Here is a 20,256-nt window from a genome sequence, read left to right on the forward strand (position 1 = left end):
CTGTTGTTCAGCAAGTAGATTTTCATCATTTTGTTCATCCCAGATTGGGCATCGATCCTATACATTCATACTGGGTTGACGTACATTTTTGAGAACACCTCTTGTAGCCTTGGTGGCAGCTGTATTTCCAAAAGTATGCCCCCCTCCATCCCCCAAGGCTGCACTGGAAACACGCCAGTGATCTGGATGGCTGATAAACTCCCACATCTCACAGAGGGGTGGGTGGGGGCCGAGTATTGTGCACCCAGAGCCGGCGCACGCCCACATCTGCATTTGCTCATCTGTCAAATGAGGAGGTCGATTAAGTCATCTCGCCAAGGACCTTATGGTGCCAGCCTTCTGTGATTCTGAAACACTGCCTCCCCCGCAACTGCTGAGGACCACCTTTTCCATAAATAAACCATCAGAGCTGTATATAAAGGTGCTGAATTTCCAAGGGTGGAGAGCACCTTTTAGTCATGCTGGGAGCCCAGGATTTTACTTCTAAGTCAATGCACGAGATTGGGACCCACCAAGACCTCCAACAATAACATACTCCCACTTTTATAAAACCCACTTCTCCGGGAGGATGAATGGTACAACCTCTTGAAAACATTCATCAAAAAAGAAAAAAAAAATCTGCATGTACCCTTTGATTCAGCAATTTTACTTCAGGAAATTTACCTTACAGCAATCAGTTCAGTTCAGTTCAGCTGCTCAGTCGTGTCCGACTCTTTGCGACCCCATGAATCATAGCACGCCAGGCCTCCCTGTCCATCACCATCTCCCGGAGTTCACTCAGACTCACGTCCATCGAGTCGGTGATGCCATCCAGCCATCTCATCCTCTGGCGTCCCCTTCTCCTCCTGCCCCCAATCCCTCCCAGCATCAGGGTCTTTTCCAATGAGTCAACTCTTTGCATGAGGTGGCCAAAGTACTGGAGTTTCAGCTTTAGCATCTGAATCGATGCAATTGGTAAGGATATCTATACAAAGATACTTTTTCTGCAGCATTCTGTACAACTTAAATGTCTGTTAATAAAATGTGGATTAATTAGATATGGTTCATAGAAGGGAATAACCATGCAGCTATTAAAAAGGTAATGAGGAAAATGTGTATAAGGGCTAACATGGAAAATTTTCCAAGATAGAGTATTGATTGAAAATGGCAAGATGCCTACACTTCTTTTGTATGATGACATTTCTTGGTGTGTATTATGTGTGTGTATTCTTATAAATACTTAGAAAACAAAACAGACCCCAAATCTCTTCACAGTCTCTATCTCAGAAAGTCTCAATTGTCTGCATGGGAGCGAGGGCAGCTGAAAAACATAAAAGTAAAAACTTCTGTTTTTTCACTTTTATCCATTTCTGTACTCTATGTTCTTAAAAAATAGGCAATGGAATTATAATCTCTGAAAAAAAAAACAAACCAGAACCACTATGCTATACACATGAAACTAACACAATATTATAAATCAAGTATACTTCAGTAACTAAATCAAAACATAACAATAGGCACTTATGATTCTTGTGGCACATACAAAGAAAACCCCTTCAACCTTCAAAACCTTCCTGAGGAAAAGAGTTAGCCTCTTTATGTTCACAGTTCAGAATGTAAGATAATGCTCTACTGAGTCAGTGGAAAGGCAGTGCACAAACTCTGAAGTGTTAAGGTGATATCACCTTGTAGGGTGCACTTTTTTAATTTAACTGGTTTATTTTTGACTGCTCTGGGTCTTCGTGGCTGCTTTCTAGTTGCAGTGCGTGGGCTTCTCGTTGCCGAGGCTTCTCTTGTTGCCCAGGCTTCGGTCATGGAGGCTTACGGGCTTCAGTAGTTGCAGCACATGGACTTAGTTGCTCTGCAGTGTGTGGGATCTTCCTGGACCAGGGATCGAACCTGTGCCCCCTGCGTTGGTAGACAGATTCTTAACCACTGGACCACCAGGGAACTCCCAGGATAATCTTTGGCATTATTGGTAAATGCAGTCTGTCCCAGAGCACATGGGATTTGGGTGAACTCAAGGGCAAAGTCAGTACCCAGTCAGTCTGAGACCGCATATACACAGAAAGACTGCTCACAGAATGAGAAAAGATCACAAAGAACCTGCATGCAATTTAAAAATACAGGCTGGAAGGATTATTTCTGAGCGTCACTGTCCTGCAGCAAACTGCATTCCCCCGTGGTGCCTAACAAGTTTCATGTGCCCACCCTGGTCTTTTCCCCTTTTATGGGTGTATACATGCCTAATTGGAGAAACAGTGGAAACAGTGTCAGACTTTATTTTTCTGGGCTCCAAAATCACTGCAGATGGTGACTGCAGCCATGAAATTAAAAGACGCTTTCCCCTTGGAAGGAAAGTTATGACCAACCTAGATAGCATATTCAAAAGCAGAGACATTACTTTGCCAACAAAGGTCCGTCTAGTCAAGGCTATGGTTTTTCCTGTGGTCATGTATGGATGTCAGAGTTGGACTGTGAAGAAGGCTGAGCACCAAAGAATTGATGCTTTTGAACTGTGGTGTTGGAGAAGACTCTTGAGAGTCCCTTGGACTGCAAGGAGATCCAACCAGTCCATTCTGAAGGAGATCAGCCCTGGGATTACTTTGGAAGAAATGATGCTAAAGTTGAAACTCCAGTACTTTGGCCACCTCATGTGAAGAGTTGACTCATTGAAAAAGACTCTGATGCTGGGAGGGATTGGGGGCAGGAGGAGAAGGGGACGCCAGAGGATGAGATGGCTGGATGGCATCACCGACTCGATGGATGTGAGTCTGAGTGAACTTCGGGAGATGGTGATGGACGGGGAGGCCTGGCGTGCTGCGATTCATGGGGTCACAAAGAGTCGGACACGACTGAGCGACTGAACTGAACTGAACTGACATGCCTAATCACCCAGAATGGTTCACAGAGACATCGGGGGCCCCTCTTTCTGTGAATGGTTAAAAGCTATCTGTCAAAGAAACCTTCTCTGTGTTGTTGAACTTAACATTTATGACCTGACATCACGAACCTCAAGAAAAATGAGATCACCTTTACTATGCAGGCCCAAACATTGCTGGATCCTTCCATCTTCTTGACTGCAGGACTCCCAGCCCCTTTCGAGGTCAGTTGCCTCCCTCCTGAGGAATGTCTGAGAGTTCACTGAAAGGAGGTCATCTTTAACGATGCCCTTGGCAGTTCTGGCTTCATCGCTCAGTGTTGGTTTCTTGGTGACACCCCTTGGGACTCTCTTGGGCCACCTGGCTGGAGCCACTGCCACTGCTCTGTAGGAGTGCCCCCTCCAGAACCCCATGGACATCCCAGGGGGCAACTTCTCACACCATCACCACTCTCCCTGGGGTCTGCCATTCATTTGAGCAGAATACTCACCCTCTGAGCTGCTTTGCCCAGACCCCAGCTCCACACTCCTCCAGCTGCTGAGGTCCAGATTGCCGATGTTTACTCTTCTCCAGAAGAACATGCACAGGGACAGGGCTCCCCTGCCTCTCTCTGCCTTCCACAGGAGCTGTTGGGGTGGGGGAGCTGAACTGGAAAAAGATTCTGGGAAAAGTCTCTGTGTTGTTCCAGAAACCACTTCCTTCCATCTCTTAAGTCTCTTTCAATTTCAGCACACCAGTGGCCACCTTCCCGAGTCCAGAGTCTTTGCAAGATGAAGTTTAGTTTCTGTTCATTTTGGGCTAACTTGCAGGATGTGTCTGTAGTCCTCTGACTCCTATATATGGACACACTTGCCACCTTTTTCCTAGGGTTCTTCTCTCTATTAAAAAAAATATTTATTTATTTATATTTGTATTTTTTTAATTAAAAATTTAAATTGGAGGATAATTGTTTTGCAATGTTGTGTTAGTTTCTGTTGTATGACAAGGTGAATCAGCTGTAAGTGAACATATATCCCCTCCCTCTTGAGCTGTCCCCTCACCCAATGTCCCTTCATCCCACTACTCTAAGTCATCACGGAGCCCTGAGCTGGGGTGTTTCTCTCTGGATGAAACTAGTTAAAAGGGTACCAGAGGGTGCCATGGCAGGGAATATCACCCAACTCCAGGGGCCATATGTATCTGAATCTCTGCTCTGGTAAACTGAGATCCACCAGTACACTAGTGAAACACTGGAAGGACCCTGCAGTGGAAACACAAAGACCATTGAGTTAGACAAGTAAGAAAAAAAAAAAAAAGCCATAATGAAAGAGAAGAACTAGAGCTGAAGACTAAGAGGAAACGGCAGGTACCTGCCAAGAGAATGGTGAAAGAATTTCAAGGCAAGTAGGTCAAGGGGTTGCATTGTTTCAGTCTTCAGCAAGAGGCCAATGCAGTGCCTCTGAGAAATTCCACAGAGAGATTTTTGTGGAGTAAATCTTTGCTATTTGGGAAAATATTAGATCTCTGAAAATTCCCACACAGATAGATACTATTCTAACATGCTTTCATGTTAGAAGCTGAAATCCGAAGGACAATAATAAGACCCCAGTGAAGTATGTAATTTGAATACTCAAGAATATTCATTGTAAGGACTGATGCTAAAGCTGAAACTCCAATACTTTGGCCACCTGATGCGAAGAACTGACTCATTTGAAAAGACCCTGATGCTGGGAAAAATTGAAGGCAGGAGGAGAAGGGAACGATAGAGGATGAGATGGTTGGATGGCATCACTGACTCAATGGACATGAGTTTAAGTAAACTCCAGGAGCTGGTGATGGACAGGGAGGTCTGGCGTGCTACAGTCCATGGGTTGCAAAGAATCGGACATGACTGAGCGACTGAACTGAACTGAAATGAACTTGACTGAGAGACCTACCCCTTTACAGCTGACTCAGAGTATGGATTCAAACTGGTACCTCCCCAGTTATAAATGAGTATGTTATGGCCTGTGCAATCACATGTCACAGCTGAAACCAAGCACATCAAGTGTCAGAGTGCTAAGGGCCTACCGTATTGTGCAAGAATTTGGCCATGGCTAAGAGCTGCCTCAGCTCCTTGTTTTCCATCAAGGTTCACTGACCTGTCTGTGATTTACCTACAAAGGTTCTTCAGTTCACACCCCGCACCACTGCTTGTCAGCCTGGGAACCTTCCGAGGAGCCTGTTTCCTTAAACCTGGTCTCAGCCTTCTCCTGGGCTTAAGCCAGGCCTTGATGACCAGGGGCTTGTTCTGTGTTCTTCTAGGTATGTAGAACCTCTTCCTTGTTCCTTCTTCCTGATTTTTTTTTTTTTAATAGAGGATAGGAGAAGGGAGATTAGGGAAGGAAGTCTGGCAAATGAGATTCAAGGTAGGAAGTTGTAGTATTCAGTGGAAAAATTTGACTATAAGTCTAGAAACTTAAGATGATAATTTTTAGATTCGAAATATAATTTTAAAGATGCTTCCATTTTATGCAAGGTCAGCCCCAAGCCTCCATGTATATGAGATAGAAATGAAGAAGCAGGTGATGGAGGGAATGTGGGAAAGGGTCTGGGGACCTCTAGAAGGTATAAGGCAGTTTCCTGGCTTACCTGGTGTCAGGAACTCTGGGTTTCCCTGTCAGTTCTGCCTCTGACCAGCTACATGATCTGGGAAACATCACTTCTTTCCACACCTCAGTATCCTCAATGTAAAGAGGAAGTTGGATCAGATATTCTAGAAGATTCCTTTCAGTTCTAACAGATAGGAATTTGCAGTTTGATTACCCCCTCCACCCAAAAGTTAACTAAAGAATAATGGATTTAAGACAAACTTAGTGGTTCTTAGAGGTGAATAAATAGCATCAAATTTAATAATGGATAATTAAAATTGATCCAAATGAGCTATTTGTCTTCTGTTATAAGACAATGTACACTGAACTTTTGGTTTTAGCATGAATATAATGTAAAAAGTCTTTTAATCCACTTTTCAAAGTGTTTTTGCTTGTATAACTTTTAAAGCTACTCTCATTACAAAGAGTTAGTTAAAAACCTGTGGCCAAGAGACTGAACTCAATCATGAATTTTGGCCACATTCTTCCTTGGCTTGGCCACAGAAAGGTCCAAGAGGTGTCATTTCTGGGCTCATACATTTTTTTTCTGGGTAGCAGATAGCCACTGGGAGGGTCCCTGGTCAGTTGGTCCTACTGGCCTTCTCTGTGCAATGAGAAGACCCTAGTGACTTCCTTCTCCAAGTTACAGATCTGTCACCTCGCTTCTCATTTCAAGAAGAAAGCATTAACCCCAAGCAGCACCTGGAAGCCATCACAATATATTGACCTTTGGCCCCTTTATTTCATGGAAGATGTATTTTAGGAAACTTTGTTTTTATTCTATGGAATCAATAACATCGATTTCATCATGCACTGGATTCTCTTCTCTTTCACCGGCTTTTTGGCCAGTTGCCTTGTGTATGCTTAATGACAAGAGGTTTCTAATGGGCTACGCAGGCCGTTCACTGTGTAGGGTAGTTTGCCCAGGGTAGGGCCTCTGTGGCTGAGTCCAGGCCCTCGGTCCAGCAGGAAGGGCAGAGCAAGCCAGCTCCTCTGGTGCTCTGATGCTGAGGGATCGTCTTAGACTCAGACAGTGCCTTTCATCTGACATGCATGTGAAGTCACTTCAGTCGTGTCCGACTCTGTGACACTATGGACCATAGCCCACCAGGCTCCTCTGTCCATGGTATTCTCCAGGCAAGAATACTGGAGTGGGTTGCCATCTCCTTTTCCAAGGGCTCTTTCTGACCCAGAGATCGAACCCACATCTTTTATGTCTCCTGCATTGGCAGGCGGGTTCTTTACCACAAGCACCACCTGGAAACCCCTTGTTTATTCCACTGAGTCCTGGAACAGGAAGAAATTTGAGAATAACCAATAGCTATTTGCTTTTACTCTTCTTATAAAAGAGTTGAGTGAACTAAATGCATTGATTTAGAAAAATTGCATAGAACAAAACATGGTAAAATAAATACTCATAATATTATTATTATTACTACCATTATAGACTCTACAGCACTTTGCTAATGACTGACTTTAAAGACAGGACCTAGAAAACTTCTAGTCTAAACCGTCGCTTTGCAAATGGGGAAACTGAGATTCGAAGAGGAGACAAGACTTGCCTGAGCTCACAGAATTTACTAGTAATGTAAATGGGATTAGAATTCAGGGGAAAAATACAAATTTAGAAATTTTGTATCTTTGAAACCAGCCAGCACATCTCAGAAGCTTTTGAGACAATACGGTGGCAGGAAAATCCTGGATTCCCCAGAGAAGATTTGTAGAGGTTCTTTCCTTCCCATAGTTTCCTATTCCATTGATCCTAAGATCCCCTCCATGGGACTCCAAGGAGCCCCCGCTTCTTCTGGCTGCGGTTCCTTCAGAGTGGCTGCACTAGAGCTGTGTCTTGGCCATATGCATGGCTGGGAATGCTTGTTGTTGCTGGGAGGGATGGAAATCTGCCATGTTTACTGGAAGCTGGACTTCTCCCACAGTAGAAGAGAAACTGGAAAAGTTCTTTTCAAGTTTTTCATGAATGCTTCCTTTTTAAATGACATCGTTTCATAGAAGGCATTTGCATTGAGTTTACTAGGGCTGTGTTACAAAGTACCACAAACTAAGTAGTTTAAGCAACAAAAATGTATTGCCTCATAGTTATGGAGAGCATTGCCGATTCAATGGACATGAATTTGAGCAAATGCCGGGAGATAGTGGAGGACAGAGGAGCCTGGCGTGCTGCAGTCCATGGGGTTGCAAAGAGTTCGGCATGACTTTGCAACTGAGCACAGACAACAACTGAGTTATGGAAACTAAAGTCTGAGATCAAAATGTCAGTGGAGCTGGTCCTTCTAAGGGCTGGGAGAGAACGTTTGTTCCATTCCTCTCCTCTGCTTTCTGGTGGTTTGCTGGCAATCTTTGGTGCTTCTTGGCTTACTCCCCCTGTGTGCCTATCTGTTTCCAAAGTTCCCCATTTTATAAGGATGCTAGTCATTCTGAATTATGACCAACTCTAATGCCTCATTTTAACTTGATTTCTTCTTTAAAGACCTTAGCTCCAAAGAAGGTCACGTTCTGAAATACTGGGGATTAGGACTTCAACGTATGAATCTGGGGGCACAATTCATTGCCCCTTGAATTGTGGAGCACAATTCAAGCCAATAAAAACACTGAATAATTTAGACCAGTAAGGATGGCATCTGTTTCATTTACCACGGAATGTCCCAATGTCTAGCACAAGGCATGGCATGTATTGGGCGCCCACAAATTTGTTGATGTAATGAACACACTTAGTAATCCTCATTTAATTATACTGGGGGTTTTCAGATTGGCTGTTCATAAGGTGTTAATTTTCCCTCAAAGATGCTGATTATCCTTTTGGAAGACTGTCTTTTCAGTAATCCCCAGTCCTGAGTGTAGCCAATTTAATGTCAGAGTCTTCTCGCATGAGCACATTCAATTGCACTAATACTAAGTATAAAACTGACCGACACTGACTTTTGTCTGTCCTGTCTGGAGCCTGATGGAGGGTATGTGAAACCATGAATTGATCTGAAAGCAGCAGCAGTAGGAAGAGGAAAAGAGAAGAGCATTGGCAGCCCTCTGTTCTTGTCTTGGAAATCCCATTTTGATTTCTGATGGTACCAGGAGATGTTGACACAGGAGCATCTGTGTGGCACTGGCCATGGGAATGCTGCCCAAGCACATGAGGAAATTCTCAGAAATGTCTTTGTGATGGGAGGAGAGACAGTTCTTAGATATCTGTGTCCCATCTGTAGGCATAGTAACTCCTTACAAATTCAACCTGATAACTCAGAGGCCCAAGTAGGAAATCCTGGGTCAGCCTTTCCCATTTCCCATTAGAATTGTTCGTACACATAAACAACAGATGGACGAGATTAATGAGACATCATATTCAAGTAGAATAAATTGGTCTGTAATGTCGAGGTAGTGCTGTCACTTGGCAGAGGGTAGTATCTGCTTACGTGGAAGGTTGCAGTTGTGCTTCCAGGCTTTCTGGGCATTTCTGACACAACCAACTAGCATCAGTATAAGAGGACCCAAGTCAGAGAGCAAAAATTTAAAACCCTGAATGCTTTCCATCAGATAGTGAGGCATCCAAATCATGCCTCTTGAGTTGTTTCAAAAATGGATGATGACAGTAATAGCAAAAGAGCACATGACACAGGATCCAGTCACTTGTTTATTTTTATGTGTTTTGTTCTGTTGTCTTTCCGTGGGTGAGTTGGCCTGTGAGTACGTGCCTACACAACCATCTGGGCGAGACCAGATTTGGGGCCCCCTGGTTCTTCTGTTTGATTGGGAATTAGCTTATTCTGTGGAGTCTAATTTGCAATGTTTAGTGGATCAGAAATGATTGGGAGAATGTGGTTGACTGTTCATGTTAGAGAGAAAATCATACTTAGTGTCATAAACAACTCTTTGCCCGTGTTATTGGTTAGTTCCAGTCCATGTACATAGATCACTGAATCTAAGCCCTTAGATGCAGAACTCAAGGGCTCAGACCACTACCAAGACTCCAGTGCTCTGAAAGATCACATGTAACCCCGCATCAACTACTGGGCTTCCAGGTCCCCAGAAATCAGTTCAAGGTCAGCTGCACCAGGGGATCCCATTCAGGACTCAGCAGGCAGCAAGGGGATGTGTATCTTTCTGGCAAGTCCTGGAAGACTTGGCTCTGTGCATCTTCTGGGCAGAGAGAGGGCAGTGGTTCTTTTCATGATGCAGCCGTATCACCAGAACTGCTCTGCAGTGAAGGGGAGGCTGAGAACCTTGTCTGGACTGACACCCTTTGTGGGGCACACAGTGCTCACTGGTGGGCTGCCATTTTCCACGGTGACACTCCATGAGCTGCTGGCCTTGCCCCTGCTTGTAAAACTTCAGAAACGCTTTGACTCCAGCCTACACCTCCCAGGTACCCTCCTGTTTCTTTTCTGGCCAGTTTGTGTGGGCTGACTGGTCCCGGTCTCCACTTACTAGTCAGCCGCCTGTTCATCTGTGGACTAAGTACACATGCAGTGTTGCAGATGGAATCTGCCGCATACAGATTAGAGTGGACGGACCTTATTTTACCATTTTGGTGCCTTATTTCTGTTAATACTCTTCCCTGGTGGCTCAGAGGTTAAAGCGTCTGCCTCCAATGCAGGAGACCCGGGTTGGATCCCTGGGTCGGGAAGATCCCCCAGAGAAGGAAATGGTAACCCACTCCAGCACTCTTGCCTGGAGAATCCCATGGACGGAGAAGCCTGGTAGACTACAGTCTATGGGGTTGCAAAGAGTCAGACACGACTGGGCGGCTTGCCTTGCCTAAGTTCATAGTAGGTTTAAACATTTTCATTACGAAACAAACATACAGAAAAATACAAAGAACAGTATAATAAACACTTAGGTACCCGGTCCCAGACCCTCTGGAAAGCTTTTTTATTTTTTGCTGTAAAATCTTAGAGCTACACTTGATATGTCCTGGGAACCACCCCCCCCTGCCGCCCCATTTCATATACACCCCTTCTCCCTTGATTCATTCCTTTCTCACACCCTCCCTTCTCAGAGGTAACCATAATCCCAAATTTAGAATGTTTCAATTTCTTGCATATTTCATTGACACTAATAAATGTGTATGTATTCTCAAAAATATAGAGCACCGTTTTGAATGTTTTTAAACTTTTACATGCATGGTGTCATTCAGTATGATCTTTTTATAACTTGTTTTTATATATAACACTTTTGGGGTGGAAATTTCCCCATGTTGTTTGATTTTTTTTAATTTGCTATATCACTGAATAGTATTCTGTTTTATGAATATAACATTTATGTACTCTCCATTTGATTGCTATTAATGCTGTTTCCTTTTTTTTTTCTTGCCTTTTACAAAACACTGCATTGCATATCTAGTACCTGTTTCCTAGTGTGTGAACAAAAGATTTTTTTCTAGCAAGTGTACCTCTGAGAACTGCTGGGTCTACTAATACTGACAATCATGCCCCAATAAGTATGTGTGAAGATTCATTTCTCCACGTTTCCACCCACCCTTGGTGTTATCCCATTAATATTTTCTAAGACTAATTTTTTTAGAGCAGTTGTAAGTTTACAACAAATTGGAGGAGAGGAAGTTCCAGAGATTGCCACATATCTTCTACCTCCACACATGCATAGCTTCCCCCATTATCAACAGCACTCATGAGAGTGGTAAATTTTTTTACCAAAGATGAACCTACATTAACTCATCATAATTACCCCAAGTCCATAGTTTACCTTAGGGATCACCCTTGGTATTGTATAGTCTGTGGATCTGAACAAAATTATAATAATGTACATCCATCATTACAATATCGAGTCTTTGCAACCCCGTGGACTGTAGCCCACCAAGCTCCTCCATCCATGGGATTCTCCAGGCAAGAATACTGGAGTGGGTTGCCATTTCCTTCTCCAGGGGATCTTCCCGACCCAGGGATCGAACCCAGGTCTCCTGCATTGCAGGCAGATGCTTTAACCTCTGAGCCACCAGGGAAGCCCATGGAGTGCTCTCACTGCCCTCCAAATCCTCTGTGCTCTGACTACTCTTTCCTCCCTGACTTCAACCTCTAGCAACTACTGATCTTTCTATCGTCTCTTTAGTTTTGCCTTTTCTAGAATATCACATTGTTGGAATCCACGGTATGCAAATTAGCATCTTTCATTTAGTAATATGCTTGGGACTTTAAGATTCCTCCCTGTCTTTTCAAGGTGTGACAGCTCTTTTCTTTTACATTAACATTTTCCACCAATCTGAGCCTTTCTCACTGTTGTCTTAATTTGCATTTCCCTAATTATCAGTGCCGTTGAGTGTGTTTTCCATATGCTTGTTTTCAGTTTTCTTCTGTGGTTTGCTTCTTTCTATATGTTGCCTCTTTTCTTCCATGGATATATTTATCTTTTATTCATTATAAACTTTGGACAGAATCCTTTGTTAGTTTTAAGTAGTGCAATATCTTTTCCCAGACTGTGCTTTGTCTTTTAATTATGTATGTCTTTTGGTGAACAAAAGGATTTATATTTTAATGTAATAAAATGTACTTTAATGGTTCGTCCTCTTTTTGTGTGTGTGTCTTTTTAAGGAAATCTTCCCACTGCTCACAAGTGGTCATAAATAGATTATTCTATATTTTCTTCATTAAGTTTTACAGGCCCTCCAACCTTAATGTAGGTTTCTAATTGACTGGGAATTGATTTTTGTGGGTGGTGTGATGTAGGGATTTTAATTTCATTGTATTTTTCATAAAGATCACCAGTTGACCCAGAATATTTTTTGCAGAACACTGTTTTCTCCTACTGGTCCAATTCCGCCTGTGTAGGTAAAGGTAGGGAACAGTGTTGGTGGAGCCTGGGTGAGACCTGGGGCTGAGGAAAAGGGGCCAGCTATAAGAATTACTTCAGCGAACAGATGTAGCCCCTGAAAGAAGAATGACAAAGTGAGAGGGGGTGGGCGAATAAAAGTATTGACTTCTCTTTTCTGTCTTCCATTCTTTTGCTGTTACTTCCTATTGGTCAAACCCAAAGCAAGCCAGACACGACTGAGCGACTTCACTTTGACTTTTCACTTTCCTGCATTGGAGAAGGAAATGGCAACCCACTCCAGTGTTCTTGCCTGGAGAATCCCAGGGACGGGGGAGCCTGGTGGGCTGCCGTCTATGGGGTCGAACAGAGTTGGACACGACTGAAGCGACTTAGCAGCAGCAGCAGCAGCAAAGCGAGCCAGAGGGTGCCGGTGCCCTGGTGATGCAGTCTGTAGGGGGTGGGCTTCCCCAGGACTCAGAGCGTCATAGTCCAGTGTAGAGGAGGGATTCATGTGGGGTACACGTGGAGCCCAGTTCTCCGTGGTACACACACACACCTCAGTTTCCAGTCCCTCTTTTTCCTTGTGGCTCAGTGGTAAAGTATCTGCCATCCATGCGGGAGACCTGGTTTGATACCTGGCTTGGGAAGACCCCCTGGAGAAGGGAAAGGCTACGCACTCCAGTATTCTGGCCTGGAGAATTTCACGGACTGTATAGTTCATGGGGTCACAAAGAGTCGGACACGACTGAGCAACTTTCACTTCAGTTCTCTCAGAGATGCGTCACTCTGTTTCATTACAGTTCTGCAACCTATATATGTATCCCGATTTAGCACGTTTTGAAAGTAGGTTTCCCCAAACTGGGTAGCAAGTCCAAAGCAAGCTGTGCAAAGAAAGCAGAAGTTCCCCTGCCAGAATAGAGTCTTGAAGTCACACCATGGCTTCAGATTTCTTGAGAATTTATATTTTTCCCTTTCGGAGAAAGTGGTCCTCGGCAATCTGCACATGTTTAAAAGTAGGAGATTTAAAAGCTGTTTGGATGTACTGAGAGAGGGTTGAGGCTGGCCAAGATGTATCTTCACTGTAAAGTGACCCAGGTGGACTGTTGGAGAAACCCCTGACATCAGTGTGTTTAGAATTTTCCTCTTGGGCTATCAGAGTCCCTGAAGATAAGTTTTACAAGTTTCTGTTTTAACCAAGTAGGGGAAGAAGGCTGGGATCTCAGTAATCAGCATTAAGTTACATTAGACGGTCTCTCTCTTTTGGGCAGAATACTATGTTGATCCATTTGTGCTGCTCTGACAAAAATACCATAAGCTGGGTGGCTTATAAACACTTTTTTCTCACAGTTCTGAAGTCTAGGAAGTCCAAGATCAAGGTGCCAAAAGATTTAGTGTCTGGTGAGAGACCACTTCCCCACTGAAGTTCATCTTCTCTCCATGTCCTCGTATGGTGGGAGGGGTGGGTGGGGCTCTCTGGGGTCCCCTTTTAAGGGCACTAATCCCATTCATTAGAACCGGACGTGGAAAGGACTGATGCTGAAGCTGAAGCTCGAATACTTTAGCCACCTGATACGCAAAGCCGACTCATTGGAAAAGTCCCTGCTGGGAAAGATTGGGGGCAGAAGGAGAAGGGGGTGACAGAGAATAAGATGGTTGGATGGCATCACTGACTCAATGGACATGAGTTTGAGCAAGCTCTGGGAGTTGGTAAAGGACAGGGAAGCCTGGCGTACTGCAGTCCATGAGTCGGACACAACTTAGCAAAGAATCGCAAAGAGTTGGACATGACTTAGCAACTGAACAGATCCCACTTATGAGGGTTCCACCCTCATGGCCCCTTCACCTCCCCAAATCCCCACATTCTAATACCATTGCCTTGGGGGTTAGGTTTCAACATACGAGTTTCTGGAGGACGCAAATATTCAGATCACGGCAGACACCCTTACTTCCCGTTGTGTCTTGGCAGTGCCCAGTCCAGAAGAGTTTCTGGTCGTCTTCCAGGTGGTTATAATGCAATTCGGTGTACAGGAGGCTTCTAAGGGTCATCTGTTTCACAAACAGCTTTCACCAAGTCCTCCTTCATACCTCCTTTCTTCCCAATCTCAGAGTTACTCAGCGCTGCCAGGATGTGAGCCTGTGAAGTTGCTGCTCTGAAAGCCAGGTTGGCTCACAGCTCTGCCCACCGCCATCTGAGAATTTGGCTGTGGCAAGTCTGTTGAGTCAGTCATCACTCATCCATCTGTGCTCCAGCTTCCATGTTTTACTACTGTTGCCTCCTCTTCTGTCCTCCCCAAGCTGCGCTTGTCTGTCCTTTTAAATCATCTCTTTACTGTACATTTAGTGGAGTCTCTGGAGGAACAGGAATTAGATGCATGTGTTCAAACACCCTAACTCAGAATCCTTCCATTTTCTGTAAATGTATTAGCCTTGAGAGGGGAACGGTCTATTCACTCACTTTCAATCCTCCTTGTTTTTGGATAAATGCATTCAAAGCTATCAATTTCCCACTCAATATTCATCCCACAGATTTTGATAGTACTTCCACTGTTATTGGATTCCAAAGATTTTGTCCTTTCCACTGTGATTTCTACATGTTGACAAGTTACTTAGGACAGTATTTTTAAATTTCCAAAAATATTGTAAAATGGTCTTCTTACTACTGATTTCTAATCAACATGTGGTCTTAGAAGATGGGTTGTATGTATGACAAGGATCTTTGAAATGTGTTGAGATTTCTTCTGTCTTGTGGTCATGGTTGATTTTTGTGTAGGTTCCATCTGTGCTTGTAAAGAGCATGGCGTCCCCATTCATTAATGAAAGATTCTATGTATATCTGTTAGATCAGACTTGATCTTATTATATGATTGCTGCTGCTGCTGCTGCTAAGTCACTTCAGTCATGTCTGACTCTGTGTGACCCCATAGATGGCAGCCCACTAGGCTACCCCGTCCCTGGGATTCTCCAGGCAAGAACACTGGAGTGGGTTGCCATTTCCTTCTCCAATGCGTGAAAGTGAAAAGTCAAAGTGAAGTCGCTCAGTCGTGTCCGACTCTTAGCGACCCCATGGACTGCAGCCTACCAGGCTCCTCGGTCCATGGGATTTTCCAGGCAAGAGTACTGGAGTGGGGTGCCATTGCCTTCTCTGTATTAGCATAATTTTATTATTCTAATCTTCTATATTCTTATTAATTTTTCATTGGCACAATCAGCTTCTACTCTGTGATTATTTTAGTTTTCACTTTATTTGAGACTATGTGGTTAACTATGTACATGTGCATGGTTGGTAGGTTTTTTTCTATTAAATTTTATATAATATCATTCTTTGTCCCTATGAATGCTTTGACCATCCTAGATAGCATATTGAAAAGCAGAGTTATTACTTTGTCAACAAAGGTCCATCTAGTCAAGGCTATGGTTTTTCCAGTGGTCATGTATAGATGTGAGAGTTGGACTGTGATGAGCGTTGAAGAATTGATGCTTTTGAACTATGGTGCTGGAGAAGACTCTTGCGAGTCCCTTGGACTGCAAGGAGATCCAACCAGTCCGTTCTAAAGGAGACCAGTCCTGGGTGTTCATTGGAAGGACTGATGCTGAGGCTGAAACTCCAATACTTTGGCCACCTCATGCTAAGAGTTGACTCATTGGAAAAGACCCTGATGCTGGGAGGGATTAGGGGCAGGAGGAAAAGGGGACAACAGAGGATGAGATGGCTGGATGGTATCACTGACTCAATGCACATGAGTTTGGGTGAACTCTGGGAGTTGGTGATGGACAGGGAGGCCTGGTGTGCTGCGATTCATGGGGTTGCAAAGAGTTGGACACGGCTGAGCGACTGAACTGAACTGAACTGAACTGATGAATGCTTTTCTCTTACTTTTTTATTTTTGTCTGATTATGATTTATTCCCCAGCATTCCTTTGCTCTTTATTTACTTTTTCATAATATATCTTTTCCATCCATTTATTTCCAACTTTCTTTCTCTACCCCATGAATGTGTAGAGTTTAGAGTTATCTCTTATAAGTATAGAACTGCATTTAAAAATTAAATTTTATTTAATCTTTGAAATACTTAATCCCACATATAGTATCAAATTCTAAACATAATAAAGATATAATATAGCTTGAATGTGGAGTTTAGAAAAATGGTACACATGATCTTATTTGCAAAGCAGAAATAGAGTCACAGATATAGAAAACAAACTTATTGTTACCACAGAGGGAAGAGGAGGTGGGATGAATTGGGAGATTTAGTATTGCTATCTATACACTTCTATATATTAAATAGATAACCAATGAGAACCTACTGTGTAGCATAGGGAACTCTATTCAGTACTCTGTGGTGATCTAAATGGAAAAGGAATCTTAAAAAGAGAGGATGTATGTATACACATAGCTGTTTCAATTTGATGTACACCAGAAACTAACATTGTAAAGCAACTCGACTAGAGTAAAAGTTTATTTTAAAAATAAATATACTAAAAAGTAACTGAAAAATTTCCCTCTCAGCTTCTTTCCCCATCTTCCCAGTCTCTCTCTTTAGCAGGCGGTGAACATCATTAGTTTCTTGCTGGAGATAACCATTGGGAGTATAAGTAAATATGATTTATAAATTATTTCTTTTATGGTAGCAGTATATGCACTGTCCCTTATCTTGCCCTTTCATCTTTTAGGGATTTGTTCTTAATTGTACATGAAGAACTTCCTCATTTTATGAATGACTACATATTATTTTGCTTTATGAATGTACCCTAATCTATTAACCGATCTCTCATCAGTGGACTTTTAGGTAGTTTCCAATCTTTTACTTTTACAAACAATGTTGCAATGATCTTGTGCAAACATTATTTAAACATGGACAAATATATCTATGAGAGAAATTTCTAGAAGTGGAACTTCTGGGACAAAGGGTATAGGCTTTTGTAACTCCGATAGATATACGGATGTTGCCCAACTATCCTCCATAGAGTTTTGCCAGTTTACACTCCCACTGCAAAGAATGTTCTAATTCATTCTAATTCCCGCTTGCTGGTTTCCCCACTGTGTCACCTTATCAGCCAAGGGCCAGTCAGGAAATAGAGTCATTGTTAATGATTTTCAACAGAGGGAATCTTAGAAGGGGGACTGAGTATACAGGTGGTGGGAGAACCGAAGTCAAACATGGGCTAAGGAGGCAGCTCAGGGCAAGAACCATCGCAGCAATCTGCTACCACCCATGGGCTGCTGGACCCAGAAGCCAGGACCATCAGAAGAAGCTGTCACTGCCTCCCTGGTAGGAGCTGGGAGGATGGAAATAGGGGTTGTCAAGAGGGTGCTAGAGGAGAAGTAATTGTTGAAGGAGATGCTCCCAGGAGCAGAGAGTGAAGCGCAGAAATACTCTGGCTTCTCCCTCTCCTCTGCCCTCCTGTTTTTTGGCCCGTGCCTCCCATTTCTGAAATGACCTGAAGTCAGCAAGAGAGTTTGAGAAATATCTTTTCCTGTGACTGGAGACCAGAGCAGAGAAAGATGGAGAATATACAGATCTGAGAGCAAAACAGGGAAATGAATGGCACAGTCCGATTTTTCTGCAGTTCAGCTCCACGTGCACCATCTACGCCATATTTAAATGCCACTGTCTACTGGGTCTCACAGGATACGACTGACCCCTAGCTGCTCTCCAATCTCATTTTCTACCTCTGTCCCCAAATTTTCTCAGTTGCCCCTACTCTGGCCCCTTACTGTTGTTCAAGCAAGCCAACTTCTCCCGAACGCCCCCCATTCATCTCTGTTCAGCAAGTTTGAGATGCATCCACTCGGGACCACGCCTGCATCTGCAGTTTTTTGGGAGAGAGCTCCCTCCAGCCCTGGGACTTTGTCTCGGGTCCAGTGGTCCCAGGCAGTGGGCAGTTCATTCAGTTCCTGGTCTTGGAGCTGAGTCTTAATCCTTTCCATGCCTTAGTGCCACCATTCTCCATAAAGCCACAGCCCCAGGCAATGAGCAGCTGTCATTATTTTTCAGTTACCTCATATGGGTTGTATCTAGCAGTGAGCCTGGCCCACTTGCCACTGCCCCAGCAGAAACACATTTAATCCTTGTTATTTGAGGCAACTGACCCCTTAGCCACTAATGCTTGATTCAGGCCACGGAAGTCAGCAGGCTCAAGGCTCCTGTTTCACCTATCACTTTGGTTTCTGGTCCTTGGAGATGTTTAGTTTATTTCTGACACCAGTTGTGTTTTACTGGTTTTCTCTTCAGATAATCTGTCATTGTGTGTGTGTGTGTGTGTGTGTGTGTGTGTGTGTGTTTGAAGCAGAGGGAATGTAATGAACCATGACCTTTCAGCACCATCTTTTTCCTTTTTTTAATGTTTATTTATGTATTTGGCTATGCCGGGTCCTAGTTGCAGCACATGAGATGCAGTTCCCTGACCAGATATGGGACGTGGGCCCCCTGCACTGGGAGCGTGGAGTCCCAGCCACTGGACCAGCTGGGAAGTCCCTCGGCCATGGCGACCAGACCACGCACTTAGATTGGCAGATGCTCAGTTAAAACACTCCATTAATGGACTCAGGAATCCATTTCGCACATGCTGGTGCTAAAATCATACATGAACCAGCCTGTACTTGTGTGGTGGTAGAACCATTCCTTCCAGCAGCAGCACAACTGGAGAATGTATAGGTGGCTGTGATGGCAAACTCGTGATCCCCAGCCCCAGCAGGGCCTTCTACAGGGCTGCAGGGGAGCTTGGCTGGCTTCCCCTCGTGCTTGCTTCAGCACTAGATCTGACCCTTCATTGCAGTGAGTGTTAGTAACACTACCATCACTGATATTATCGTGACTCTAGTCATCAAGTTAAACTCCTGCAACAACTCTCACTCTTTAAACTGGACTCAACCTTTCTTCTTAATTTTCATCTCAAGGGAGTTCCTGCCCCTCTTTTTCACTGAAGGCTTATTTCTTAAATTGCTCTAATTCTTAGCCCCGGTGAGCAACTTAGGTTTCCTGTGTCATCAATTTCCCCTTCATCTAGATATGAAAACGGTAAAATCTGTACTGATTGATGCCAGCCTACTACGATGTGGTTAAATGTATCTCACCTTCAAAACAGTAAATAGAACTTCCCTGGCAGTCCAGTGGTTAAGACTCTGTGTTTCCACTGCAGGAGGCACAAGTTTGATCCCTGGCTGGGGAGCTAAGATCCTGCAAGACTTGTGGTGCAGCCAGGAAGACAGAAAAGAAAAGTAAATAAACAAAAAGTCTCCCCTGATGTGGCACCCCTTCTAGCTATTACCAACCTTAGCCATCCATCACGGAGGCATACCATGGAGCAGTCTTGCTCCCACCCCTCACCCCCGTCTTAACTGTTGCAATCAGGCCTCCGCTCCCATTGCTTCACTGAAACCAGGCAATGAAGGTCATTCATGAGTTTTCATTGCCAAATCCAGTGGCGCATGCTTGGGTAATTGCTTGGATTTTCTGCAACATTCGTCACCTCCTCTCTTTGGAAACCCCACACTTCTTTGGCTTCCATGACCCTCTCTCCTCTTGTTCCATTTTTCCTCCTTGTGGCTGGAGCGTCTTCACCCTCCCCTGGCCCCAGCCTTGATCTTTCCTCACTCTGCTCCCTCCCTCTGGCTTTCTCATATGGTCAGTGTGACTCCTTTCGTATTTGCCTGCAGTTGACACCTGTACTGGATTGAATGATGTGCCCCCAAATTTACGCCCACCCAGAACTTAAGAATGTGACAATACTTGGAAATAAGGTCTTGGAAAGTGTCATTAGTTGAGACGAGGGCATACTGGACTGGGATGAGAGAATAAAATGTTGTTGTTTAAAGCCACCCTGTTGGTGGCACTTGGTTACAGCAGCCACAGGAATCTAATCCATTGGTTCTCTCTGGACTTGCAGTAGACCTCGCTGGTGTCAGGGGCTGGACTCAGGCAGGGCAACCCAGTCCCCCCCTTATAGCTCATTCATTCACTTTGTTCTCTCTAGATATTTTCCAGTTTCAGACAAAAGGTCTTCCATTTGACCGGG

Source organism: Bos indicus x Bos taurus, chromosome 27, assembly GCF_003369695.1.
Source record: "Bos indicus x Bos taurus breed Angus x Brahman F1 hybrid chromosome 27, Bos_hybrid_MaternalHap_v2.0, whole genome shotgun sequence".
NCBI lineage: Eukaryota > Metazoa > Chordata > Mammalia > Artiodactyla > Bovidae > Bos > Bos indicus x Bos taurus.